The sequence below is a fragment of the Monodon monoceros genome, unplaced genomic scaffold, assembly GCF_005190385.1.
Source record: "Monodon monoceros isolate NGI ecotype Baffin Bay Population unplaced genomic scaffold, NGI_Narwhal_1 Super_Scaffold_22, whole genome shotgun sequence".
Taxonomy (NCBI): Eukaryota; Metazoa; Chordata; class Mammalia; order Artiodactyla; family Monodontidae; genus Monodon; species Monodon monoceros.
This window is the reverse complement of record NW_021703779.1, coordinates 58,092,200-58,111,005: the sequence shown is the minus strand read 5'-3', so window position 1 is coordinate 58,111,005 and position 18,806 is coordinate 58,092,200.

Here is an 18,806-nt window from a genome sequence, read left to right as displayed (position 1 = left end):
CTTTTCTGCGTATGTGCATAGATGTCTGAAATGATGTTCACTAAATATTAACACTGATTATTTTTGGATGGTGGAATTTGGGGTGATCTGCTTTCTTATTTGTATAAAAACAGTAACATCATTCTTTTTTCAGAAGAAAGTAAACTGTATTTGTTCTTTGGTCGTACTGGATTCAAATTTTATCTGACATGGTATGACATGAATGGACCATACCAGAAACTTGTATATTTTTACTTCATCAGAAATGTTTTTTATGATGTGGAATGACATTTCTCTATTGTAGGAGAATATGTATTGGTCAATTAAATATGCAATTAGCACCCACTATGGTTCCAATTCTATGTTAGGGCTCAGAGGAGAAATATGGCTTCCCCCCCCTGAAAGAAATTTCAATTCAGTTGAAGAGACAAGATTCATATTAGGGAGAAGTTTCTCACCAAACATAGATATGTCAAAATAAGTGAAAACAGCTCCACAGTTTAAAAAAAACCAAACAAATGTCAAATGGGTATTTATATGGCAAGAATTGTTCTATGTATAGGTGATACAAAGATGAATAAAGTACTTTCTCTGTACTCAAGTAAATTAAAATTCAGCTGGGGAGACAAAGTATAAATACATAATTTTATTTTTTAATTTATTTTTTAAACATGTTTATTGGAGTATAATTGCTTAACAATGGTGTGTTAGTTTCTGCTTTATAACGAAGTGATTCAGCTATACATACACATATATCCCCATATCTCCTCCCTCTTGCGTCTCCCTCCCTCCCACTCCTCTAGGTGGTCACAAAGCACCGACCTGATCTCCCTGTGCTATGTGGCTGCTTCCCACTAGCTATCGATTTTACATTTGGTAGTATATATAAGTCCATGCCACTCTCTCACTTCGTCCCAGCTTACCCTTCCCCCTCCCCGTGTTCTCAAGTCCATTCTCTACGTCTGCGTCTTTTTTCCTGTCCTGCCACTAGGTTCTTCAGAACCATTTTTTTGTTTTTTAGATTCCATATATGTGTGTTAGCATACGGTATTTGTTTTTCTCTTTCTGACTTACTTCACTCTGTATGACTGACTCTAGGCCCATCCACCTCACTACAAATAACTCAATTTTGTTTCCTTTTATGGCTGAGTAATATTCCATTGTATATATGTGCCACATCTTCTTTATCCATTCATCTGTCAGTGGACACTTAGGTTGCTTCCATGTCCTGGCTATTGTAAATAGACCTGCAATGAACATTGTGGTACATGACTCTTTTTGAATTATGGTTTTCTCAGGGTATATGCCCAGTAGTGGATTGCTGGGTCATATGGTAGTTCTACTTTTAGTTTTTTAAGGAACCTCCATACTGTTCTCCATAGTGGCTGTATCAGTTTACATTCCCACCAACAGTGCAAGAGGGTTCCCTTTTCTCCACACCCTCTCCAGCATTTATTGTTTCTAGATTTTTTGATGATGGCCATTCTGACCAGTGTGAGATGATATCTCATTGTAGTTTTGATTTGCATTTCTCTAATGATTAATGATGTTGAGCATTCTTTCATGTGTTTGTTGGCCGTCTGTATATCTTCTTTGGAGAAATGTCTATTTAGGTCTTCTGCCCATTTTTGGATTGGGTTGTTTGTTTTTTTGTTATTGAGCTGCATGAGCTGCTTGTATATTTTGGAGATTAATCCTTTGGCAGTTGCTTCATTTGCAAATATTTTCTGCCATTCTGAGGGTTGTCTTTTCATCTTGTTTATGGTTTCCTTTGCTGTGCAAAAGCTTTGAAGTTTCATTAGGTCCCATTTGTTTATTTTTGTTTTTATTTCCACTTCTCTAGGAGGTGGGTCAAAAAGGATCTTGCTGTGATTTATGTCATAGAGTGTTCTGCCTATGTTTTCCTCTAAGAGTTTTATAGTGTCTGGCCTTACATTTAGGTCTTTAATCCATTTTGAGCTTATTTTTGTGTATGGTGTTATTATAACTTGATAATTTTAAGGTACAAGTATGCCAGTGGTACAATGGGAACAAACAATTGAATAAAAAAATGTAGTTAGATAGATTGAGAGTTTGGGATTAGCAGATGCAAATTATTGTATATAGGATGGATAAACAACAAGGTCCTATTGTATAATACAGGGAACTATATTCAATAGCCTGTGATAAACTATAATGGAAAAGAATATGAAAAAGAGTGTGTATATATATGTATAACTAAATCACTTTGCTGTACAGCTGAAATTAACACAACATTGTTAATCAACTATATTTCAATAAAATAAATTTAAAAAATAGGCAGGATAGCAAGTTGAAAGAAAATGTGATTAATACTGAATCAGTAAAGACAGAAATAGATGAATTGGACATGGCTTGTGTTTAATTCTGCAAATGGTTTTGTGCCAGCCTCCTCTTCCTGTTTCCAACATTTTATACCAAGTCACTGAGACTTCGCCTAATGTCATCCTCCAACATGACCATGTTTCTTTGATAGTTCAGCTTGGCAAACATTTGAGGCCCTCTGTGTGCCAAGCTCTGTGCCAGAGATCCAAAAACACATAAATAAGACACAGTTCCTTCCTCAAAGAAGGGGAAGAGGGAGACAACTAACATTTGTCAAATGCCCACTTGCGCCAGGCAGTGTGCTAGATTTTTTATGTTATCTCATTTAATCCTCGCAACAACCCTTGAGATAAATAAAATTATCCTTTTATAAAAGGAAGCACTAAAGCTCAGAGAAGTTAAGTAACTAGAGCTGGACATATCTTGAATGGAGGGTGACAAAATATTTTCTGTATCTAGTGAGATGATTGCATTTTCTCCTTTCAACTGTTAATCTGGCAAATTGAATTGAATGACTTTTTTAATATTAAAAGTGCCATATATTCTGGGGAAAAACCAAACTTAGTCTTAAGGTTTTATAATTTTATTGATTGTTGGATTGAGTTTGCCAATATTTGTATCTATGTTTATAAGTGAGACTGGCTTGTAATTGTATTTACTTTGTCAAGTATTATGGGCTGACATGGTCATATGTTGAAGCCTTATCCCGCAGTACCTCAGAATGTGACTGTACTTGGAGATAGGGCTTGCAGAAGGATGATGAAGTTAAGATAAGGCCAGTAGGGTGGGCCCTAATCTAATCTCACTTGTCCTTATAGGAAGAGGAAATTTAGACACACAAGGAGAAATCTAAACTCACAAAAGGGGGCACTTGTGCACAGAGGAAGGACACAGTGTGACATAAGTCATCTAGAAGCCAAGGAGAGAGGTCCCAGAAGAAACTAAGCTTGTGGACACCTTGATTTTGGACTAATAGCCTCCAGAACTGTGAGAAAAGAAATTTCTGTCATTTAAATAAAAAAAAAAGTCACTGGCTGGAAGTCACACAGCTAATAAGTAGCAGGGTAGATACTTGAATCTGTAGCTGTACTCAGGGCAGTGGCTACCTAATGGGAAGAACAGGCATTTATAACTCACAGTTCTGTTCTAGGAGACCTGCCATAAAGGGTATGAACAAAATACTCCAAGTGCTTGGAGGAATCCAAAAAGACTTCCCCAAAGTGTCTCATTTTTGAGGAATAAGGGTGGAGCTGGGGCTGAGGAATGTTCTAGAAGACAGTAGAGAATGTATTCCTAAGAATACACAGCTACTATAATGTCCTTAAAATAATTATTTGAAAATTTTGACCCCTCTCCACCAGGAATCTGAGCTGGAAAAAAGTAAATGTAGTTTTATTAGCTATATTTTATCCATTGTCATTAAAAATATAATTAGCTGCAATTATTATAAGGTTCTGGCTATCTTCTCAGCCCTCCACATCTCTCCTCCATGCAATAGCCTTGTTGCATTTTTTTCTCAAACTAAGGTCTTGAAATATTAATTTATACCTTGATCTCCCCTGAGAATGTAGCCAGGGGATATTAATCCCAGAGACTGGACAAGAAGAATGAGGAGTTTTTTGTGTCAGGTCACCCTGACACCTGTCATCCTAGCTGGGACTTTCTTTCAGTGGCCAATCACTCCTTACCTCTGGGTCTATAGAAAACTGAAGATATGTCTCATTCAGAGAAGTGACCAAAGGAGAGTGTTACTACCTTCAACTCCTGGAAGACGTTCCTCCACTTCCCAGCCCTCTGCAGTAGAACTTTCCTGAGTGTTTTGAGATCTCCAGGTGTCACTTTTCTTTTCCTCCGAATTATGAAAAGTTCCCAAGGCAAACATATCCATTCACCCACCCAGCCATCCACTCACTCATCCAAGGCCACAGTCACATCCATCCACCAACCCACCCACCAAATGCTCATTGAGAAATTAGCATGTGCTCGGTATAATGCCGGATATCTGGGATAGAGGTAAGAAACAGACTCTACTCTAGAGTGACCAACAGTCCCAGATTGCACAGCCTTTGGTGGGGGGCTCTCAGGATATGATATTCTCAGTGCTAAAACCAGGAAAGCCCTGGGCAAACCAGGACGAGTTTGCCACCCTACGCTTCTCTCAGTGGAATGGGAATACAGGTAACTATGATCAAACCAAAAGGACAGTGTTTTATTCATCACTAATTCCAGTGTACAAAGGAACCTCTAGCACTTAATGAGGATGAAATATCAGTTGACTGATCAACTGCATGAATGACTGACAAAAGTGCTGTAAGAGGATGCTTTGGGAAGGTAGATTCATTCATTCAACGAATACTTATCAAAGGCCTGCTATGTTGACAGGCACAGTGCTGATCACTAGAGATACAATGACGAGTAAAACCAGATATGGTCCCTGCCCTTATGGTGCTTACAGTATAAGAAAAAAAATAGACATTTGAATACTTACAACAAAAACAGTGGATACATTGGGACCACATCGCAGGAGAACTTCTCCCAGTCTATTGATCAGGTAAGACTTTCCTGGAGGAAGTAATATTTAAACTGAGACTTCAAGGATGAGTAGGAAAGAAGAAGGTGGGTAGGGAGTGGGAGGAAGTTAAATGATGGGAAGATATGGTTGTAACAGCAACCCCAACTTCATCCTCTGGGGTTTCGTTTTTTCCATGGCATTATTTCACTTTAATACTCTCAACACCTACTTCTCTTTAGATATTCCACGCAGGGGTCATGTCCTCTATGAGGGCTCTCCATCCCCTTTCAGATTGATTTGACCATTCCGTCTGGGGCTATCCAGCTACATGTTCACCAGACCCTGTTTTCAAATCTCCTCCTCAGCATAACACTGGACTGATCTCTCAGCCCTCCTGCATCTAGATGGGGCCACATGACCACATGCTGTGTCACTTCTGCCACAAAATGGTTATGAGAAGGTTATTTTCTTTTCTCCACTCTGCCTCTCTCTCCCTATATGCCAGCTAGGTGGTGCTTAGTGGTCTTTAGTGGAGGATTGAACAGACCTGGATTTCTAAATGACTTTGTGGAGTAGAGCCTCCCTTCACAAGCTGAACCACAGTAAACTTGAACATGAGCAAGAAATACATTTTTGTGTGTTAAGTCCCTTATATTTGGGAGTTCATATGTTACAGCAACTAGCCTTACTTCCTGTAACTATTATACCATTCTCTACCCTGATCATATTTATATCTCTGAACCATTTAAAATAATGCAATGCACTTACTTTTCTATAGGAATGTCTCATCTACTAGAATCTAAGTTCCTTGATGTGTCTTAGTCCTCTTTGAGTCCTCACACCTAGCACAGTGCCTAGCACATGCAAATACTTAACTATTTGATGAATGAATGAATAAATGAATGCATGGTGCCCAATCCTCTGGGGGGTTTCCACTCTGCCTTTAAAAATCAGGCCCACAGGGCTTCCCTGGTGGCGCAGTGGTTGAGAGTCCGCCTGCAGATGCAGGGGACATGGGTTCGTGCCCTGGTCCGGGAAGATCCCACATGCTGCAGAGCAGCTGGGCCCGTGAGCCATGGCAGCTGAGCTTGCGTGTCTGGAGCCTGTACTCCCCAACGGGAGAGGCCACAACAGTGAGAGGCCCGCACACTGCAAAAAAAAAAAAAAAAAAAACTCAGGCCCACAATGGAAAAAAGTCCCATTTTCTAGTTTTTCTTAGTGTAGCTTCCATTCTCTAAAGGGATTTTACTAAATCCTAAGAGAAAACAGAAAATAATTATAGAAAATAGTAACAGCAGAGTCAGGTTTCTACACCACAGGTTTTGAATTTCACAATCCCAGTAAAAGCAGTGAAAAGTTTTCTTTACAGAAATGAAATTATGCCATTTGCAGCAACATGGATGGATCTGGAAATTATCATACTAAGTGAAGTAAGTCAGACAGAGAAAGACAAATATCATGTGATATCACTTATATGTGGAATCTAAAAAAAATGATACAAATGAAGTTCTTTCCAAAACAGAGACAGACTCACAGACTTTGAAAACAAACTTATGGTTATGAAAGAGGAAATGGGAGGGATAAATTAGGAGCTTGGGATTAACAGATACACACTACTATATATAAAATAGATAAACAATAAGGACATACTGTATAGCACAGAGAACTATATTGAATATCTTGTAATAAAGTATAATGGAAAGGAACCTGAAAAAGAATATATATATATATATATATATATATATATATATATATATGAATCACTTTGCTGTACACCTGAAACTAACACATTGCAAATCAACTGTACTTCAATTAAAAAAAATGAAAAAATTTTTTACAGAGACCCCAAATGCTCTCTCTTTAGATAGATTTACTGCTTAGGCCGGTAATTCTAATAACTTTTCCCCTGCCCTCACACCTTCCTCATGTACAACACACTCCGATCAATAATGACTCTTTACATCCAGGGAACCGAGATGCGCTGATGAGCTGATGTGACTGGGCCAGCAGCTTCACCTGGTTTTCCTTTCCCGCGACCTCGCACCCTGCCTGTTGCTTAGTCATGAGGCCCTCTAGATATCTCAGCCCCCAAGCTCTCTCACCTCTGCCTCCCCATTTCCAGCTATCAGCTGCTAAAAACCTCACTCTGCTGCTTCAAATTTCCCAGGCCTTGAAAGGGTTCACACTTTCAATTCTGGTGTTTGGCCTTGCAGCGATTACCTGTTTCTTAGCCAGTTAGCTGGAGAGGAATGATTGTATCCTTGAGTCTCCAGAACTGGCCCTAGAGCCTTCTCTAAGGGTTCAGGTGAGCTCTCTTTATCACTCACTCCCCTCCACCACACAATACCCAGAACAGTCCTGCAGTGAGCATTAGAACCAATACAGAGGTTTGCGGGGGTTTTTTTGTGTGTGTGTGAGAATAAAAAGAGGAGGGGTGCAGTGTAAGTAAGAGGCAGACACAAAACAGGCTTTGAGCAGTTGCTGTGTGAGAAAGAGTATGCTGGATTGTGCTGAATATGCTTGTATGATTTTCAAGTTTTTGTAAGGGCAAGCAGCTCTCTTTTCTGTGTTCAGTGGGCCAGTAAACACAGCATAAGCGAAGGTAAAAAAAAATAGAACCAGATCCCAATAAACAGACCCTTACTGCATGCTAGTGCCTTAGAGTTAAATCTGGACATTGCCTGTGCTCTGAGAATGAAAGAGCCATGCTTTCTTTCAGCATGGAGCCCCGAATTTGGGATTTACTCCATTGGTTCAACACAGTGAAGTCTGTGGCTGAGTGAACAATCACGTAGTCTATGTGGAATTCCTAGGGGCTAGTTTTAGTTCCTGGCATACAGTACATACTCAGTCGGTGACTGATCAGTGAATAAGTTCTCAGCAAATATTCATTCTCTCATGAAGACCATGTCCTTTAGGAGTGGAGAGTTGCCAATTCACAATTAGTTGCCAATTCATGATTCATGAGATCCTATCCTCACCCCCCAAGGCTTCAGACGGTGAGGGAGAAGTGAAAGAAGGGAGGAGAAGTCTAGGTCAGCATGATAGACATAAGGCACATGTACTATAACTCCTCCTTCCGTCATCCATGGCAGACATTGGTAATCAATCATAGCATTCCACCACTGAGTCCATTTGCACCCTGACTCCTTCTTAACACAGCACTCTAAGTAGTCCCTACCATTCAGTGGGAGTGCAGCATGAAATGTATTTAGCACCTGAACCTAGGCTCCCTCGGTTATGAAGTGAGCCATGAATACAGATCTAAAAGGAAAGTAAGACACTTATATAGTAAATCAGAAAATCTTTCCTGAGCATATCATCACTTTTGCTTTTTCATACTCATGGCTAAGATTTATTACAGGAATTTATTAAGGATATTAAGATTTATTAAGGATGCACAGCTGGATCATAAGGGAAAAAGACCTAAGTGGAATATGGAGGATTCCATGTGCAAAGGCCATGACTTTTTCTGTTTTTGAAATTTTGAACATGCTCTTTACTCTTCTTGAAATGAAATTTTCCTCCCCTGTCTTTCTGGTGAATTCCTAGTTATCCTTCATGATTTAGTTCAAGCTTCACCTCCTTTCTGAAGCCTTGTGTCTCTTTTTCTCCATCCCAAAGAAGGTTAGTTATCTCTAGCCAATTCTTCTCAGTCTATTTTGATTCCCTTTGGCAATGGTTATTATGTATTTACCACGAGGTAGAGTCTGGGCTCCCATTCCTCACCTTATTCCTTAATGACTGGGGTTCCTAGGGGTTTTGTCCTCAGCTCCTCTCCTCATTCCCCTCTAGGCTCTCTCCGTGGGCCATCCTATTCACTCCCATGGCTCCAGGGAGCAGCCCTGGTCAGTTGACGCCACACCTCTCTCTTGCCTGATCCTCCGTTCTGCATATCCACAAATCTGTTTGGATGTTTTACAGAAACTTTAAAATCAACATGTCCCAAACTCAACGAACTATTTTCTTCCACCCTGCACCTGTGCCCTATCCCAGCGCATGGCATTGCTGTCCACGCAGGTGACTAGAAATCTGGGAACTCTGACTCCTTCCTCCTCTTTGGTGCCCACATCTGATCAATCACAAAGCAAATCCCGATGATCCTACCATCCGCAACTCTCCGGCATTGCTCTAACTTGCTCCATTCCCACTGCCATCACCCTATCTGGATCACCACATGCTCTCATCTGGATCCCTGCATGGGACTCCCAACAGGTCCCCTTGCATCCAATTCTTGCTCTCTTCCAATCTGTTCCTTATAAAACTGTGAGAAGGATTTTGTAAATGTAGATATGATGTGCCACTCTTGAAAACTCTTCAATAGCTTCCTATTTCCCTGGAAGTAAAGTCAAAACATGGCTTTGAATATGGACCAATGTGATCAGGCTGCTGCCTCTGTCTCTTGCCTCCTCCTCCATGCTCACCACCTGCCAGCCCCCTCATTACACTCCACGCTCCTGTGACACTGAAGTCCTTTCAATTCGTCCAGAATGGATGCCATTCCCTCTGCTTGGAAAATTCCTTCTCCACCTCACCGAATTTCTACTTATCGTTTAGGCCTCAGCTTAGATATCACCCCTTCTGGAGTATCATCCCCTCTGGAAGGCCTCTCCTTTTTTTTATTGAAGTGTAGTTGATTTACAATGTTGTGTTAGTTTCTGGTGTACAGCAAAGTGACTCAGTTATACATATATATATATATATATATATATATATATATATTCTTTTCCATTATGGTTTATCACAGGATATTGAATATAGTTCCTTGTGCTGTACAATAGGACCTTGTTGTTTATCCGTTCTATATATAATAGTTTGCATCCACTAGTCCCATACTGGGAGGCCTCTCTTGAGGACACCTACCCACTGAGTCTGCTGCCCCTTCATCTGCTCCTCCAAAACTTTGTGCTTTCTTCTAATGGCACCTTCACACTAAACTTGAATCACTCGTTTGCTTGTCTGACCCCTCCACCAGCCTGTGAGCTCCCCTGAGGCCAGAGACTAGGACTGTCTTATTCTCACTTGTAAGCCTAGTGCTTAACACAGTACCTGGTCCATAGTAGATGCTCAGTAAGTATTGGCTGACCACATGAGTGGCTGGAATCCAGTAGAGAAATCTCCTCTAGACTGGGCAGAAATTTGGAAGGCTGATAAACAAACCCCCTTTGAAGTAGTGCTTCTCTATAAATGGGCTTATTTCTAATTGTTAATGTATGACTGGCAAGAGATTGACTGGAAGCAGAACAACAGGTGAGAAACAAATGGTTCCCTTGTGTGTGTAGAGCAAGGAATGGGTCAGGAAGCAATGAAAGAAGCAGGACTGAATTAGCTAAAACAGAAGATTAGCATGAAATAGCCTGCAGGAAGCTGGAGAGCAGGCAAGGAAGGAAAAGACTGAGTGATTGGTGAGCTAAGAATAACCACCAGAACAGGTTATGGTGCTTTATATTTTATAAAGCCCTTCACATATCCTGTTCTCCAAATCCTCACAACAACCCGTTAATATAGCTATTATGATATGAGTTATGATGATATGAGTTATTACCATTATGATATGAGTTATTAATATAACTATTATTAATATGAGTTCTATTATTAATGTAACTTCCTTCTCAATTTTAGCACAAGAAGAAACTGAGGCTCGGAAGATTAGAGTAACCTGGCAAAGCCATGTAGCAATCTAATGAGAAAGCCAGGACTCCAAGTGCACGAACTGCCGTACCTGTACTACGCCCTAGAGCATCTTGGGGCAGGGAGATTTAGGGCAACTGAGATAGCCATTCTATTAGAGGCAGTTCAGGGGTTCCTGACCACCTGCACACAACTCACATCTGTGTCAGGGGCCCTTCTCGGTGGGGTCTTAACACCTTAGGATTCCTAGTATCACACTCGGAATGCTGCATTGGAATGAGATTTTTCTCTCTCCCCTGCTATTATTGATATAATATCTCCAACACAGAAGCCATGGCACAGAGTGGGCTACTGGGCTATGTCTAAGGAGTAGGTACTAACAGGAAGGAACTGAATCAGAAAGATAGGGTATGGGACTCAGGCAGGGGCAGAAAGCTCCAGGCCAGCAATTATCCAATCTCTCCAGAGAAACAAAATATTAAGCCCCTTTAGGGCCTGCTCCAGCGAGGCCCAGATCCATACAGCCAAAGGAGGGGAATCTCTCATAAGAATGCTAAAATTCCCATGCCACTGGGTGCTCAGGGTCCTGCAATCGCCATTCAAACGAATAACAGACAGCAAACAGACCATAAACACACACAGAAAAGACACAAACAAAATCCGTGAAGCTTGAATGGCTTCATTTCTCAGGCAGGAGGGAACCAGGCAGAGGGCTTGAGGGGAATTAAAGGAGAAAACACCTTGGAGTGTGTGGAAGGCTGAATAATGGTCCCCAAAAGTTATCCACGTTGGAATCCCCTGAACCTGTGAATGCTAGCTTATATGGCAGAAAAGGATATTGCAGCTGTGGTTAATATAAGGATCTTGAGGTGGGGAGATTATCCTGGATTGTCTGAGTGGGCCCTAAATGCAATCACATGTGTCCTCATAAGAGGGAGTCAGAGATAACATTGACGAGGCAATATGACCAAGGAAGCAGAGATTGGAGTGATGCAGCTACAATCCAAGGAATGCTGGCAACCACCAGAAGTTGGAAGAGGAAAGGACTGGATTCACCCCCTAGAGCCTCCAGAGGGAGCGTGGCCCTACTGACACCTTGAGTTCAGCCCAGGGAGACTGATTTTGGACTTCTGACCTACAGAACTGTAAAAAAATGTGTTTTTTTAAAGAAGTATTTATTTATTTGGCTGTGCTGGGTGTTAGTTGCGGCATGCAGGATCTAGTTCCCTGACCAGGGATTGAACCTGGGTCCCCTGCATTGGGAGCATGGAGTCTTAACCACTGGACCACCAGGGAAGTCCCCCAAATGTGTGTTGTTTTAAGCCACCAAGTTTGTGGTAATTTGTTACAGCAGCCACAGGAAATTTATACAGAGTACAAAAAATATTCAGGCAGTTTTAGTTATTACAGATGCCCGTCACCGACGTAGACTGTACACACTCAAGAGAGATGCCCAGCCTCTTTCTACTACCTTCTCACCTGCCCATTAGGTAAGAAATCTGGGGTGCTATGTCTGTCCTTTGTTCCAGAAAGACAGAGAGTATACAAATCTGGTGGGTTTTCTTTTCAGAAATGCTTCAGAAGCAAGATTTGGGTTGGGTGGGACCCGACTGGGCAAGGCTTAGGTGAAAGTGGGCAGGTGGAATCTGGACTAATTGACAGGCTTATTATTCAAGCAACAGCCAAGACTAGTCCATAGCACATGGTAGGCCTGGAGGTTGAAGAGAGAAATGGGCATTTGAGATCTCTGGGGGAAGCCAATTTTCATTAAAGAGGGCCAGCTGTAAAAGTCGTGTGTCGGGGATTCAAGTTCCAGGTATTAGAACATCTGAGCAAAGAGACCAGCCACTGGGGGCTTGGAGTTAGAAAGTCAGAGCAAAACTGGTGATAAAGCAGACTCCATGCCGTACCTTCTCTTCCCTCTGCTAAGGTCAAGACAGGTCCCTCACGATGAGGTTGGAGGAGAGTCTACAAATAACAAACAAGACTAGTGAACACCACACAGCACTTACTGTGGGCCAGGCATTGTGCTAAAGTTGTTCACATGTATTAACTCCTTTAATCCTCACCACTACCCTATGATGTAGGTACCATTGTTTGTATTTCAAAATAAGGGAAGTGAGGTTTTGAGTATGTAATGAGATCACACACTTAGTAAGTGGAGGAGATAATTTTTTTTATTGAAGTATAGCTGATTTACAATGTAATTTCTGCTGTACAGCAGAGATTCAGTTACACGTATATACACATTCTTTTTATATTCTTTTCATTATGGTTTATCACAGGATGTTGAATATAGTTCCCTGTGCTATACAGTAGGACCTTGTTATTCATCCATTCTATATATGCTAGTTTGCATCTGCTAAACCCAAACTCCCACTCCAGGCTTCCCCCCAAGCCCCCTCCCCCTTGGCAACCACATGTCTGTTCTCTATGTCTATGAGAGGAGGAGACAAAATTTAACCTGGAATTTGAAGTCAGGGCTGCCCGGATTCAGGGCCTACTTGCCAATAGCTCTTAATCCCAGCTGCAGTTTGGGAGCCTTGTTTTTCTTTTGGCCGCACCGCACAGCATGCGGGATCTTAGTTCCCTGATCAAGGGATCGAACCCGCATCCCCTAACCATTAAGAAGTGCAGAGCCTTAACCACTGGACCGCCACGGAAGTCCCAGGTTGCGAGCTTTAAAAAATACCCCTGCCTGGCTTCCGTCTCCAGAGATTCCGCCTTAATGGCTTAGGCGTGTGGCCTGGGCATCAATTAATACAATCTCCCCATGTGATTCTAATAGCAGCCAGAGTTGACAACCACGAACTAGGCTCTATTGACTCTTGAATGACTGATAGCTCCTCCTTTAGATTATTACAGAAGTATGTGCTTGTTACTGAAATAAATCCCTTATGTATGGAATTTCAAGCCAAGTTGGGAGACATAATAACTATAATGATGATGAGAATGGTAATAGCTGTTTATAGTTGTATAGGCTTTGTCATTTACAAAGGGCTTTCATATACATTCTCTTCCACTTAATCCTCAAAACAACCCTGTGAATTAACGATCTTTAGCTCCATTTTACAGATTACCAAACTGAGGCTCAGAGGTTCATAAACTTGCCCAAAAGATCACACAGTAAGCAGCAGAGCTTTGGTCTTCTTATTTCAAATTCCCTTCTCGCTTGCTTCCAGCACAGTTACAACCTGCCCAGGTCACATATTTGCAGACAATAACTGCATACATCTCCCTAACTCACCCCTTCCTTTCTATGCCTGCAGCCTCAGCTCCAGCCTTAGCCTTCTTTCACCTTGGCAACATCATTTTGTAGGGATTCCCATCTCTGGCACCAGGTCTTTCTGTTCAGTTTTCAAGGTCATGGTCAAGTTTGCCACCTATCAACTTTATTTTTTCCTTTGTAAAGGCATAAATGACATCAACACAAATCAAAAGAAAAGAAAAAATAATTCATTGATCATCCTGCCACCCCATGAGTCACCTGTTTTCATTTTTATGCTCCCCTTTCCAGGGCTTGGCCGTATGCATACATCATTTTTACATACTTATAATCACGGCATAGATGCAATTTCATCTGCTTGTGTCACTTAGCATTATATCGTAATCATTTGCTGTGCTGCTACAGTGTCTTTATAATTGTCATTTTAATGGCCACATAATATTCCAACCTTTCATTCAGTCTGCAGACATTGTCAGGCATCAGGGCACATGCTCAGAACCATCAGACGAGGGCCCTGTGCTCGGTCTGGTGGTAAGACAAGCACCTCAGCAAATATTTTGTGATATTATGCTAAAAGTGCTATGAGTCCAGTCCAAATTCTGTCTCTTTCTCCTGGGGTGGCTTCTCCATTGTTCTCTTACTGGGACTTTGTCTCCTTCCTGGAAGCTCCAGCTAACCTCATTTCTCCAATCTCTTTTCTCTTCCTTGCCTCTTGGTGTCCCTAATTCAAAGTTCCCATCCTTTGAGCAATCTGTCCCAACTCGACCCTGGAATGTGGACTCCTCAAAACACACAAGTTTTCTCTCTTCATCCAAACATCTCTGACCGCCACCTCCTCTTAAGAAGCCTTCCCAAAGGCTACCAAGTATGGCCCTTAGGCCAAATTGGGCCTGCAGTTTTGTTGTGTGTGTTGGATGCAGTGTTTGGATTGGCGTGCCTGTGGGCTGGGCATGCCTTTCTGCTTTCCCCTGGGTCATCACTCCCTACTGCCTCAGATTAGGTCAGCTCCACTCAGGAACTTTCCCTGCCTGGCCTGAACCGGCAAGGCAAACTAGGCTCCCCTCAACTAAACCTGGAACTTTCAGTATCTTCCCTCACTTCCATGCCCCTCTACTGTAGGAATTTAATTTCTCCTATTTTCCAACCTTTACACATGTTGCTCTTTTGTTAATGTATGTCCACTTGCTTCATTCATTTATTCAGTCAGTCAATTGGTCAGTTAAGGAATCCTTACTGAACACCTATATTGTATCAAGTCCCCTGTGGGATGCTGGATGTAGAGAAATGAATGACTAGTGATCTTTTCACGGGTAGAACTCATGGTCCAGTGTACACTTGGCCTTCATGGATTTTGATTATAAACTCCATTCAAGGAAGAATTGAAGGCAAAAGATCCAGTTGGTTAAAATACTTTATGTAGGGTCTTGCATAGGAAATGACTTAGTGCACTTTGATGATGACTTGGCCAAAGTGAAGGGTATTCAAGGACCATTCTACTTCATCATATCATGCCCCACTGGCATTTAGCTTTGCACCAGCTACTGACAAAATTCATATTCCTTCCAGGATAAAACTGGTCACCTGGAAGAGACTGGATAATTATCTTAAGATTTCTCATTGGTAATAACCTTATCCTTTCCTCTTATGTGGTCCCTGCCTTTGTATAAACAAGCTTCTGTTTTGTTCATACACTGCCAGACTTTTGCATAAGTACAGGTCGTAGGGCCTGAGTGTGAGAGAGCCCAGACCCTCCTGCCTTCTAAGGATCACAGTGGAGATGTCTCCTTACCCAGACAAGAGGAAAAATAGGGGAGCAAAGAAGAAAGGCAGTCGTGATCATACATGGCTCGTCCATGGCATTTGACCCTTGTTGTGAAAAACTCTCTTGACCTGCTCTTATTTTCTGTGTATCTGCCTCAGTGCTTGCTCTGGGTTATCCTACCTCTGGGGTTTTCCTTTACCATTTTCTCTGACAGTCTTTCTTTCTCTGCCCATATTAAAATAAATTTAGTAACAGTCTTATTGAGATATAATTCACACACCATATAGCTCACCCATTTAAAGTATGCCATTCAGTGGTTTTTAACCAGTCAGAATGGCCATCATCAAAAAATCTAGAAACAATAAATGCTGGAGAGGGTGTGGAGAAAAGGGAACACTCTTGCACTGCTGGTGGGAATGTGAATTGGTTCAGCCACTATGGAGAACAGTATGGAGGTTCCTTAAAAAACTACAAATAGAACTACCACACGACCCACCAATCCCACTACTGGGCATATACCCTGAGAAAACCATAATTCAAAAAGAGTCATGTACCAAAATGTTCATTGCCGCTCTATTTACAGTAGCCAGGAGATGGAAGCAACCTAAGCGCCCATCATCGGATGAATGGATAAAGAAGATGTGGCACATACATACAATGGAATATTACTCAGCCATAAAAAGAAACGAAATTGAGCTATTTGTAATGAGGTGGATAGACCTAGAGTCTGTCGTACAGAGTGAAGTAAGTTAGAAAGAAAAAGACAAATACCGTATGCTAACACATATATATGGAATTTAAGGGAAAAAAAATGTCATGAAGAACCTAGGGGTAAGACAGGAATAAAGACACAGACCTACTGGAGAACGCACTTGAGGATATGGGGAGGGGGAAGGGTGAGCTGTGACAGGGCGAGAGAGAGGCATGGACATATATACACTAACAAACGTAAGGTAGATAGCTAGTGGGAAGCAGCCGCATGGCACAGGGATATCGGCTCGGTGCTTTGTGACCGCCTGGAGGGGTGGGATAGGGAGGGTGGGAGGGAGGGAGACGCAAGAGGGAAGAGATATGGGAACATATGTATATGTATAACTGATTCACTTTGTTATAAAGCAGAAACCAACACACCATTGTAAAGCAATTATACCCCAATAAAGATGTTAAAAAAAAATAAAGTATGCCATTCAGTGGTTTTTAATGTAAACACCAAGTTGTGTAACTTTCCCCACTGTCTATTTCAGAACACTTTCATTATCCTCAAAAGAAACTCCATACCCCTTAGCCACCACCCCCGATTTCTCAATCCTCACCAGCCCTAGGAAACACCTAATCTACTTTGTCTCTCTGGATTTGCCTATTCCAGACATTTCATATAAATGGAATTATGTGAAAAACAATATGCGGCTTTTTGTGTCTGGCTTCTTTCCCTTAGCATAATTGTCAAAGTTTGTGTCACTACTTCATTCTTTCTCTAACTGAACAATATTGCATTGTATGCATAGGCCGCAATTGGTTTATCCATCCATCCATTGATGGACATTTCAGTTGTTTCCAACTTTTGACTGTTGTGAATGGTGCTGCTAGGAACACTTGTGTACAAGTTGTTGTGTGGACATATGTTTTCATTTCTCTTGAGTATACACCTAGGAGAAGAATTGCTGGGTCAAATGGTAACTCCATGTTTAACCTTTTGAAGAACTACCAGACTGTCTTCCAAAGGGCCTCTGTCTACCTTTTAATGTTGCTTTTCCTCTTCTCCTTTTCACGGTTGCTGATATTTTCTACATTTCCATTTCTAGCTCAGATTTCAATCCTGTGCTGACTGTGAACATCTCCACTTGAACATCCCATAGGCTCTTCAACTTAACATTTCAAAATGGAACTCATCATCTCCTCCCTGCCCCACACTGTGTTCCCTCTTCCTCTCGTGTTGCCTATCCCAGTGCGTGTTACCATCATCTACACAGCTACCCAGACACCAGACATATACTAGATGCCTCTTCTCCCTCATTCTCCACAACCAACTCATCACCAAGTTTTAAAGGTTCTGTTTTCTCAATAACTGTCCAATCCACCTCCTCCTCTTCATCTCCATTTGTCAGTGCTCCAGTTGAGGTCCCATCTTACCCAAAATAGTAATCTTTCCTCTAACCTCTAATTTCAGTATCCCTCCATCCTAAAATATCACTGCTAATGTGATAAGCCACTTTCCTGCTCAAAATTATTCAGACTATAGGATTAAATTTACCTTTTTTGCCTGATATGGTAACAGGTAAAGCTCCAGCAGTACTGAATTAGGTATGCTCTCCCATACCTCTGTGGTTTGCAGTACTGTTTCCTCTGTCTTGAAGACTCTCCCCATGCTTGTCCACTGAACAAATTCCTACTCATCCTTCAGAGCCCAGATTAAATGCTACCTCCTCTGTAAAGCCCTCCCTGAATTCCTCAAGTAGACTCTGGCTTCACTTTCTCCATATTACCACTGAACTTACGCATATATACCCTTACTAGAGACTTCATTGTAAATGATGTTTCCTTAACTCTCTTCTTTTTTAGACTTCAAGATATTCGAGGGCAGGGGGACTGTATAATTTCATCTCTGAATACCCAGCCCCTAGCAGAGTATCCAGTGTCTGGCAGAAAGATACACACACACACATACATACATACACACTGAAATAAGGAAAAAAGAAAGTATGTTTTATTGATTTTATCGACTCTTTGACCACCTGCTCTGGGCCAAGAATGTTAAACACTTGGCATATTATCTCATTTAATCCTTGCAGCATTCCCTGCTTGGTATCTCTTAACTTAAAAATGAGAAAACTGGGGCTCTTTGAGATTTGGGAACATGCACATTCACATTTATCTTCAAGGTAGAGGCAAAGGTGAAAAAGAGTAAAGAACTGAAACTCCCTAGGGGATAGTCTTTCCTCAAAAGGGCCCCAACCTGAATCCCCATCAGCTCTATCATTCATTCAGGCCCAAAGCCCTCAAATAGTGTTCTATCTACAGACCACAGTCATGTACATCCCCTTTCCATGAGGGGAACGTCCGGAAAGGACCTTAATCTCATAGAAATGGTACCTCTTGATCTACCTCGGTTTCATCTTCTCATCCCAAGACCCCAAGCGGCCGATCACAGCCACCTCCATTCCTCCTGTTTGGGAGCTTGATCATCTTCCTAGCTGCCTTGACCTGTCTGTGGCCAAATGCCTTTTCACTTGAACCGATCTGAGATCAGATGGGAGTTTGCAAAAGAAATCTTTTTCAGAAATTGAGGGGAGGAGTTCGGGGAGCGCGCGGAGCGCAGGTCCCGCGGCGGCCGCCGCGGCGGCCATTTAATCCTT